The sequence below is a fragment of the Sparus aurata genome, chromosome 3, assembly GCF_900880675.1.
Source record: "Sparus aurata chromosome 3, fSpaAur1.1, whole genome shotgun sequence".
Taxonomy (NCBI): Eukaryota; Metazoa; Chordata; class Actinopteri; order Spariformes; family Sparidae; genus Sparus; species Sparus aurata.
In genome coordinates this window covers 20,378,156-20,389,675 of record NC_044189.1, presented here as the reverse complement: position 1 = coordinate 20,389,675, position 11,520 = coordinate 20,378,156, and the positions used below count along the sequence as shown (strand labels likewise).

The following is an 11,520-nucleotide window of genomic DNA, read 5'->3' as shown; positions in this document are numbered from 1 at the left end:
AAATGATTGCAGATGGCTAGCCTAGCACAACGATTAGAACCAAGAGGACGACAGCTAGCCTGGCTCTGTCTGAAGGTAACACACCAGTACGTCTAAAACTCAGTGACGTAAAACCTTATGTAGTTCTTAAAGGGATATTCAGGTGTAAATTTAATCCATGGTCTAACACACCATGAAACTGTGTTAGACTCCCTCTCAAGAGATCAAGTTAGCAGACCGCTAATTTACGGGGTTTTATCAACCTCAGAAACGACCGCACGACAACAATACACTGCAGTAAATGGATCCAAATATAAACCGCCACCAAAAAGCCACAAATAATGCTCAGAACAGCACCAAACTTCAGCAACAGTACAAATAGGGTCTCAGCACATAGTCCGGGGCATCTAACCTCCGCTAGCTTAGCTGGATTTCTATTGTGAAGCTAAAAACAGATTTCAACTCTCCTCCATCAGCTTCCGGGTCGGGAAGTCCCGACGAGTCGATTACCGAGTGCGGTTAGAAATGCTCAATTCCGTTCTTTTCCCTGTCCGCTCTCGATAATAACTGTTATAAACTGGCAGGTAAGACACATATGAACTTTGATTGCTTTTCCATGGAGTCATAATCATACATTTTCATCCATGAGCCGCGGAACTCTACTGCACTCGGTAATCGACTCGTCGGGACTTCCCGTCAACAGGAAGCTGCTGCAGAAGAGTGGTAAATTTAGTCAGCTTTTCAGTAGAAATCCAGCTAAGCTAGCGGAGGTTAGATGCCCCGGACTATGTGCTGAGACCCTATTTGTACTGTTGCTGAAGTTTGGTGCTGTTCTGAGCATTATTTGTGGCTTTTTGGTGGCGGTTTATATTTGGATCCATTTACTGCAGTGTATTGTTGTCGTGCGGTCGTTTCTGAGGTTGATAAAACTCCGTAAATTAGCGGTCTGCTAACTTGATCTCTGGAGAGGAGTCTAACACAGTTTCACGGTGTGTTAGACCATGGATTAAACTTACACCGGAATATCCCTTTAAACCTTTGGACTGAGCTGTTTCCCCTTGTTTCCCCTCTTTATGCTAAGCTAAGCTAGCTGGCTGCTGGTGATGGCTTTATGTTTACACAACAGACATGAGTGACATTTTTGTGACATCACACTACATCACCATGTCACACATTTGCATAATTCTCCCCTGTGTTCACGGTAGAAGCGACGCTAACTCTAAGCTAAAAACACAACAGAGCCGTCTGGAGACACGGTGAGCGGTACAGGCTCAGGTGTGTGTGAGCTGACCAATCAGAGGAGACTGGGTAGTATTCAGTATTCAGACAGAGAGTGAATACAGCATGAAGTATTAAAGCATGTAAACCTTTTCTCATTGTAACCCAAACAGATCCTTTAATCTTCTCTGGGTTTGAACCAGGTCTGAATGCACAGCATGAGTTAGTGATGACTTTAAATCGGTACTTCTTTATTTAATCAAGGGGACAAACAGAGAATCACCCGATGGTGAGCCAGGACAGCAGCAGGAGAGTAGAGTTAGCACAAAGTTGTTTCGTCAAAATGCATCTTCTGCTGCAGTTTTTTCCCCTCCGCTCCTCAGAGGAGAACCTGGAAGCTGCAGCCACTCGCTTGAGTCTTTAAACACGATCAAAAAAGGCGAGTTGAGTCAAAGAATTCAGCTCTCCTGTTGGCTCGACAGGCCTGAGCGTATACCTGCATGCTGAGGCTGCTGCATTACTCTCCCTGCTGACTGACTCCTCAGCACCCAGGAAGGAAGGAACCTGGGGAGAGCTAGTAAAAGACAGGCCGTGTTTTTTAAGGAGCGCTCATTTACTTTAAGTGCTTCAAATTATACAACGGCCCGGCCAAGTTTGTGATGTGTCTATGTGCACGGGACGCCTCCTCTCACTCCCTTCCTCCTCATTTCAGTTCAGCGTCTCCCCCTCTGCCTTCACCATCATCTCTTCATCCCGGTCTGTCTGCTGTCTCTCCCTCAGGTCACCACATCTGCAGCCTGTTTCCACTGGAATATCTTTTGTGAGCGTCGGGCTGCAGGGAGGCAGGGCTGCTGGAGAGCGGCTCTAATGTCGGCTTGGGGATGGGTGCAGGGAGGGGGTGAGGGGGAGAGGGTGAGGGAGAGTATAAATATGTGTCAGGAAACACAAACGAGCGCGGCGGAGAAGTTGAGTCAGAGCGAAAAGTTCTTCCACTTCTTCAAGTCAAAGAAAATACTATTCTTTCTCTAGTGAATGTGGCTTTCTGCATCTTTCTTCTATTGTGTTTTAGAGGGACGTCTCTTCCTCACGCGAAGCCTTTCTGTCTGCGAACGAACTGAAGTGATGAGGAAGATCGTGAGGATTGCAAAGAAGTAGAAGGCAAAAGGGAGAGAATCAAAGCAGGGAACCTCCCTTGGCTCGGACTAACACATGGTTAGATTTGCCTGTGTGTCCACATGACTCACAGTCTGGTCAGCAAACGCATAATAAACGTGACAGAAATAACCCCACACAATGTCACCAGAGTCCACGGCAGGCAGTTAATTGCTAGATAGAGCCGGGCCGTGGTTTGAGACAGGAAAAAAAAGCTCCAGCTCACATAAACGTAGAGCAAGAGAATCTCCTTATATGTCGGTCTTTATTTCAGTGTTTTCTCTCTTTGAAAAGCTGCATGAATATTCAAACGAGCTGATATCTGTCAGGGTTCAGTCGAGGTGTTCGGGGCCATATTCTGCAGACGCTTACATCAAAGTATCAAAATATCATCCATCACAGATCACATTCATTGTTTGTTCTTTATTCCATTCAGACTACAATATCAGCCGGTTATTATCTCCGTCCACCATCTTGAGTTTGGTGAGTCGGTCTTTGCATTTCACAGCATTTCATAGTTTGAATCCAAGTTAGATGATGACACATTATTAAAGATGCAATATGTGAAATTTCTGCTTTAAAGTGTCTTTAATAACTAATCCTTTGATATATATTTTACTAAGTTGTGTAGTTATATTATCCCAAATGTTTCCAACAATATTCAAACCCACAGAAATGAATCCAGGTTTTTAGGGAACAAATCTAAATGCAGACGATGTCTTTGTGTCTTTCTTCATCTTAAATCTTAAAAGTCACAGCAGGTTTGGTATGTCGGGCCGACGTGTTTATCTTTATATCACTAAAAGCTTCAGTTACAGCTGAGAATGACAACAGAGATAAACCAGCCTGCAAATCAACAGCCAGTCTTCTGTCCGGCTGGGACGTCACAGTGAGTCTGTCTTCACCTGATCATCATCATTATCATTATCCTGGTCAATCAGTCACTAAATGGCACTAAACCAATGATTCATCAATATTTTCTGATTCCATATGTTACAATGATTTTCTAATTGTAATCCATATGATCCCCTTCACATGTCAGTATGTCACTGACCCTTCCTCACATGGTGCTGGATGTTAAACAGACACGTTGTCAGGGTTGAACTTCAGCTTGAGATTTGGCTGGAATGACTTGACTGTACAATTAACATCCCCCACAGGCACTAGTTAACCACGCTGGCTCCAGGGAGGTCAGGTCATGTCAGGATGTGCTCAGTCCAACAGTTTGTCTTTCAAATTTCATACAGAATTCACGGTGCCCAGAGGATCAATCCCAATGATATTAGCAAACCTCTACCTGTTCCTCTCGTGCACCAGCTGATCGACACACCTGTGGTTTCTGAGTGTGGATTGTCTTCATGTTGTTTCAGCTTCACTGTCACATCAAAAGTGCAATTCTTCCACAACAGCAGTTTACAACCTGCAAAACTGATGACGACCCATCATCCTCAGTTATACGTTGTTTTCATCGCCAACTAACAAATGTTAGCATGACATCGAGTCAGACTCAGATGATAAACATGGTAAACACTATAGCTGCTAAACATTAGCATGTTAGCATTGTCATTAGACATGTTAAGTCTTCACTCTTATTCTTAAAGTCTGCTAGAATAGAATATACTTTTATTCATCCACATCAGGGAAATTCACTTGTGACAGTAGCAGCTTGACAGATGCACAGTAAGTACAAGTACAGACATTAAACAAGTAGACTTAAAAATGATGAACCTGCATAAATAAATACGGTGTTTGAAATAAACAGACTTAGCGTAAGAATACAAATATGTAAAAAAAATTAAAATAGCATTATTGCACGGGATAATTACACAAGATGGCGGAGGTAGAAGTGGTAAGTAATGCAAAATCAAAGGTCTGAGTCAAGGGTTATGTTGATCACATTTCAATGGAGTGAAATATTTAAAAAAAGATTGATATTTATGATAGTGAATTCATAATTTTACAACGTCCGGTCCAAAAGGATTGTTTGGTTCCAGCTTCTAAGAAGGTGTGTGAGCCAATAGTATGACAACACTGGTCTCATGAGGTGCTGTGATAGGTCAGCGTCAGCAGTTAGCAGTGGTTAGCTACCCGGTGTTAGCCACCCGGTGTTAGCCACCCGGTGTTAGCCACCCGGTGTTAGCTACCCGGTGTTAGCCACCTGGTGTTAGCTACCCCGTGTTAGCCTCCCGGTGTTAGCCACCTGGTGTTAGCTACCCGGTGTTAGCCACCTGGTGTTAGCTACCCCGTGTTAGCTTCCCCGTGTTAGCTTCCTGTTGTTAGCCACCTGGTGTTAGCTACCCGGTGTTAGTGACATGAATGAAATGAGAGGAGGCAGGAGGAACGACACATTTAGCGGCTGATTGTCATCGATGTGATCAACAACACATTTAAACAATTTGGAGATTGCATAGGACGCTTTTCTTAACAGTGAATCATTTTCAGTGAACTCAGGAAATGTGTTTTTATCAGACTCTTCCTGGTCGTGAGGAGTATTAGAGCTTCATCTCCTGGCCCGTGTTCAGTGAACAAACACATGCACGGACATTTATGATATAGAATAGTGTTCATCCCTAAATCATCTCTTGTGCAGTCAGAACTATGTCTTATTTTAATGTTTGAATCACAGTTTGGAGTCCGTGTGCTGCTGTCTGTGTGAGCAGAGCAGCCTGGATCCTGTTCAGTGAAGTCGGAGCGTTCCGGCTGTTGAAGGGTTAAGCTGGGCTCAGTTCTGGTGAGCGGAGGGGAGAGCGCTGAAATCTTTTCCATATTACAGCACACATGAGGAACACATTTAAGTGAGTTCAGCTGTCTGGAGTCTCTCTCTCTCTCTCTGGCTGGTTAGGGGCGAGCTCGACACAGCAGTATATCATTACACATCTGGGAAAATGCACTCAGAGCCCCGGATGACACACCAGAGAGAGGAGAGACAATGCGCTCCATCCGTGACCAGCCCCTGTGGCAAACCATGGAGAGTTTGAAAGGAAACAAAATGTGTAAAGACACGACGAGTTACCTGAATCAGAAAACAACAGAAAACAGTCTAATACTGCAGGACACAGCACAGACTGACACTTTGATCAGTCTGAGGGTGATCCGGTGCCAGTGGAGCCCAGCACCGCCCTGCAGACGGTGTGAACAGGACAAACTGTGGCAGTAATATCAACACAAATTGAAATCCGAGACCTCGATGTCTCTCTCTCCTCCCATCACTTCCCCCTCGATAACTCCTCCTCCTCATGAATCTCTCTGGTTCCTGCAGTTTTATTTTGGTATGACGGACCAAGCACAGCTTTCATGAGGGAGGAATCTTACAGTCCTCTTCTCTTTTTTTTTTTTCCAGCATGGAAACAGTTTTCTCTCCAGTCTCAGGTCCACATACCACAATAATATTGCTTCCATGACTTCAACCGTTCTGTCTAAAAGCCTCTTTCTGTTTAGTTCTGTTCCATCCCAGATTCTGTCTTCCTCTTCTCGTTCACAGAGATAATCCCTGCAGTGAGGATGATGGGTGGCTAACAAGAGTTATAGAGAAGAGGTCAAAGTTCAGGAGAGAAAAACCCTCCACGCATCACTTAACGGCCCACATGCCAGCGCCCTCATGCCTGACCTCAACCCGTCCATGTCTCGTAAAGACGGAGGAGGATTTTGAGGGAACCCCGAAAAAAATGTGTCATTACTGAGGCTGAAAAGTGACTTATTAAGTTACTTTGAATATAAGTTGAAAACATCCACCTAGGTTCAGCTTCGCTCTCACAGCGTTCAGGGCGAGACTCCATCGCTGGCCTCTCCGGCTTTACGGCTGCAGTCGGCGTGACAACAAGGAAGTAAAACGACTCCTCCAGACCTCCTCCGCTCTGAGTGATTCCACAGATGGTGAGGAAGAAAACGCTCCACACAACAGTTGGATCTTGTAAAATCCGAGCAAGGCCTCTGGTGCAGGGAAAAAAGTTTGTACCTATTTCTAGTTGCTGTACAATCCTGCGGTGAGCCAGAAGACAATTGAACTTCATGAGCTTGGAATTCACTTCCATCATGTTACCTGGAAAAATCAAATCAGCTGCCAGCAACCAAAGCTGGGGGTTGGGGTTCCAATAGAACAGAAACTAGAATAGAAAGTCATCATATTAAACATTAAACTACACATATGGATTTTATAATTATAATTCATGAATGAACACAGTATATCTTTAGTTAAAGTGACCACGAGGAACTTTCTGTTTTTATTCTACTTCCTTTGTTCCTTTGGACAAAAAGGCGTGTATACATTTGTTTTAGAAGGTTTTGTATTTATATATGATTGTATATGTAATGTATGTAATTAGGCACAGGCATTAATAATTACTGTGTATGAATAGCAGTGTCTTCTCCTTTGCTGTTACAGGAGGTTTATAATCATCAGAGGAATCATGAACACTTAAAAGTTCCTCGTAGTCACAAATAAAAATGTAAATTCTTCCAGCGCACCATCAGACACCAGCAGTCACTGAGCAGCGTCACAGTTTAAGCTGTTTTTTAATTTTGTATCATCTTTCGTTGGATATTTAACAATCATCTTCTTGTGAAATTAGAAAATGTCTCCAGCGTCACAGTGCAGTATAAAACTTGTTTACCAGTGGTGAAACCTGCAGCTGAAAAGATGTTGACGTTTCTGTGAGTCACTGATACGTTCACATGTCTACGTGTCACACCATGTTGGCATTCCTACAATACGTGCGGTATCGCCTTCATATTACATTTTAACAACCTGACTTCCATATCAGGGGTCAGAGTGGATGGTGGTGAAGTTACAGGCGAGGACAACGGTTCAAATCTGCTTTTTAACATTTGTGAGTTTGACGCCGCTGCCACACCAGCTGTGTTGGATGAAACTGGATGTTTTTGATGAGACCTCGGGAGTCATTCCTTTCTCTAACCTCTGCGTCCACAACCAACCCAACCAGACCACAAATGGATGGTGCCTTTACTGGGTTAGGGGCTGAAACGAGCACTTGAACTGTCTGCCACCTGCCTCCAATCAAACCTCCACCTGCCACATAAAACACCTGGTGGACGCAGGTTTAAAGCTGCCCCAGGCTCGTGGTGAACGATGTGGCCTGGAGACAGAGAGAGGACGACCGACACAAGTGAAACCCTGTCGGTCAGGTACGTTAGGAAGGAATGGTAACGTAACGTAACATCTACTGTCCCAACTGGTTGTTGAAATCAATATATTAATATAATAACGGGCAGGAAATTATTTCTTATGTAGCAACAGACTTTGATGAAGACGGCTGCCAACATGGCTGCTATGTAAACTGAGAAACCATCAGCAGAGACTGAGTGTGTGTGTGTGTGTGTGTGTGTGTGTGTGTGTGTGTGTGTGTGTGTGTGTGTGTGTTGGGGGTTGGGAACACCGTCTACATCCGTCTCCACAGTTGAACATGTTCCATATGTTGTTGTTTGGTTAGCTCTCCACATGTTGCTCTTTCTGGACAAACTTCTCTCGTGTGTTTGCGTCAGCAGCATCCTGAGGATTCTGAACAGATCCGCGAACAGTCCTGAGATCTTTTCTTCCTCCTCTGGATCGCTGAGTCTGGGAGCTGCGTTACCTCTCGCATTTTAGTCTGCTGCTGTGTCACTTTTTCCACCCGTTGAGCCAGGGGGAGGAGGGCGGCTGCAGCAGACAGTGAAGGCAGCGGCGGGTGGAAGACATCTCCTATCGGCAGCAGGAAAACCAGCCGGTGTCAGATCCAAGAACCCGGCAGTACAAAGATAAACGGGTTTGTAGAGACACTCAGATGAATCAAACTCAGATGATTCGGGCCAAAAAGGGTCAGCTTGGAGTTTGGTGAAACTTTAAAGTCACGTTTGACATTTTCCTGAATATCATAACATATAATAAATGTATTTTTTAAATGGGAACTTATTGACATTTATAAGTACATTAAAACCTGCAAGAAGCAGAACCCCCAGAACTACGGGCCCGTGGAATAGAAAGACTTCCGACCCACATTAAGTCGTGAATAGGAGCTTAACTTTCCACAGCGTGATGTCTGACATTAAACAACCATCAGCAGCTCTCCTGACATTCTAACTTTCAACTATGAGACATGGAAGGAAAAGTGAATTTGAGGTAATCAGTTTCCTCTTAAAGTCACTGTGTCAGATTTTACAGTTTCCATAACGTATCACTGTAAAAACCTCAAATCTTATGATGTAGATTTGCCTAAATATGTCAAAATATGTCATTACACTCAATGTCAGGTACAATAACATAAAAGACACTTGTTTCTTATCTTATTCCATTGTTTCCATATTTGTTTTCACTTATTACAAACAATAAACATGTTGTTTTCATTATTTTCAGAGTATATTATCTCTGGAGAAAAAGTGATGACCTGAACCAACGATGACGGGGAGCTTAAAGAACATATTCTGTCTTCTCTGATGTGATTTTCTCTATTCACACTTCCTCCACAGAACATGCAGTTGACAGCAGAGGGGCAGTTTTCTTTTTTTTTAAAGATTTTTCTGGCATAAACACCTTTATTAAGCAGTAGACAGATAGGAAATATTGGAGAGAGAGGGGGATGTGACATGCAGCAAAGGACCTCCGGCCGGAATCGAACCGGAGTTTGCTGCGTTTATGGCGTGCGCTCTAACCACTCAACCACCTGCGCGCCAAGGTGCAGTTTTCTTGAGGCTCACAGGAAATGTTAGTAATTAAATAGTTAGTTAGTTAGTTTCCTCAAGACCGTCAGCAGGACTCAGACTCTGTCACAGCTGGAGGAGCCCATGTGTTGGGAGCTGGGACGGAGAGGATGCTGATGATGAGGATGGATATCACCAAAGACGGGACCTGATATAAAGTCTTCAGGGAAACAAGGTGCCAGCAGAGGAAACAGAACATGACAGACCTCTGACAACACAGAGCTGGTTTAATGTACGTTTAATTTAATTTACCAACTCGCGGCTCATGATCTGATGATGACAGATGAAGTGAATAAACTGATGCGTTTCAATTTATCTCAAATGCGTTGGACTGAAAAACTAATTAACAAACTAATGTTTCTGTAAACTGCCTGCTGGTCTCTGAAGAAATGTAGAAAATGAAGGTTCTTCTTCTATGACTCACACACACACACACACACACACACACACACGCACGCACACACACACACACACACAATTTCATACTCATCCCTTTTTCCTCTCTTTCCTCCTCACTGACTTTATTCTCAAGCTCCACATCATCACTTCTCCTCCTCCTCCTCCTCCTCCTCCTCCTCCTGACTCTCTCTCTCTCCCCTGGTCTTCCTGCAGCACAGCTTGTCTGGATCCATGGTTTTGGATCACGGTCCAAATGTTAGGGTTTGGTGTCCAGAGAAAACACTGCAGAGCCAAACAAAGAGAAGCAGGAGGCTGCAGGGAACAGTTTTCTGTATCCTGTGATACCGTGACGAGATTGGAGGTGTGCAGCTCTGCAGTTTGGGTTTGATATGGATCCTGCTGCTTTGTTTCAAAGGGCAGAAAAAGCTGCACCTAAATTTATGAGTAATGTTTCTCTTAAATGACACGGGAGGAGGCCAATCAGATGCTGCGACATGAAGTCCTTCCTCCCTATCAGGACCTCAGTTGTTTCACTAAAGGTAAATGTGTTCAAATACTCACAGTGAGGAAAAATGTCCCTTACTGCAGCAGCTGTAGCACGTAAACACACAAACACATCTACGTATTCTGCAAGACAGTACACATTAAAGAGGCACGCTGCAGAAGTTTCATATTCACAATATTAATGAGGTAACAACACAAACTTCCATAACTGAATAAACTTCTCCTGTCCCGCAGGAGAAAACACGTCATTTTATAGGCTATTAATAAAGACATTCATGGGGTTGTTTGTCTCGTTTCCCTGGGCTGTGTGTCTTTTGACGCACTGGTCAGGAATAGCGCTCCTATTTTGTTGTTTTCATTTAGTTTTTAATGAAATAAAGGCTGTTTCATATTCTGTTCTCCTCCTCTGTATTTTATTTATTTTTCTACCTTTAAATCACGCAGTGATTGAGGTTAAGGTCTCTTTTCTAAGACAGACCTGAATAAGAAACAATAATGAGAACACAATCAGCAGATAGACAATAAATAAATCAATAAATAAATAAATACATTTAAATATCACTTTGTTTTATCAACCCAGAGGTGCCGGATTTGTGTCCGTTGTAGATTAGTATTTTTGCACATTTCTTACAACTAACAAAGTCCAGTTCATTTTCCATCTTTGTCACAAACAATTGAGAAGCTTTTTCAAATGTCAGACTTGCCTTGCTTATTTTTTCTGTTGTAGAGACCTTGTTTTAGCTTTTTTTCTACTTCATTTGTTGACTCTGTCATCCTGTCGCTCCCGCAGTGTTTGTTTTAGCCGCCCGTTCCCGCCAGCAGCAAAGTTCAAACCGCCCGCTCCCGCGAGATTTGGGTTGGGTCCCACAGGACGCGGCGGTACCCGGCGGGACCCAAGTACGGGCAGCCCTCTAGTACGTGCATCTAATAAAACAAATAACATCAGATTAGCACAAGTTTATTAATTGTCCTTATTAGCTTTTCAAAATAGCCCTTAATCATTTTTTTAAATAACAATGCATTTATTTCAGGGATCTGGACTTCATTTATGAGAGTGAAGTACGCTAAGTGGTGAAAATGTGGCTTTCCTCAGGAAGAACCCCAGGTGAGTCCCTGCTGAGCCACTTTAAGCACAGGTACTTTGTTTGGAAGTTAGTGGCTGACCGAGTGAGTTTATTACAGTCCTCACAGACGACCAGGTGAGGACTTCATCACATCACTGTAATACAGACCCACACAGGACTGATAATGTGAACATCACAGAGCAGCAGCAAATGTTGAGCCTTTAATTATCTCCTGTACCGTTCCATAAAAACACTGCAGAAGATGAATAGACTCATTCATAATTCCCCTCTGTGTTAACACGAGCCCTGTTTCTGGTCCTGGAGTCTCTGTGAGGAGAAGGCACCAGGAGCAGCAGGACGTCCATCGAGAGGGATCCTGTTTTACTTGCTAATTAACAAAATTGCTCAGAGTTTATGCAAGTTCTCCGACAGTTACAGACTGCTCCACAGGAGCTCGCAGCGCGGCTTGAAATGCTTTATATTTCCTGTATGTGTTGCTTTGTTTAGCTGTGGA

The 11,520-nt window shown here is 43.6% G+C and overlaps 1 long non-coding RNA gene across 1 annotated transcript; it reads left to right on the top strand.

The window, feature by feature from the left end:
* Window positions 1–7,155: 7,155 nt before the first annotated feature.
* Window positions 7,156–8,792, top strand: LOC115578318 (uncharacterized). Its single transcript, XR_003983418.1, has 3 exons — window positions 7,156–7,491; window positions 7,852–8,108; window positions 8,696–8,792. It is a non-coding gene; the product is annotated as an uncharacterized LOC115578318 (long non-coding RNA).
* Window positions 8,793–11,520: the final 2,728 nt, after the last annotated feature.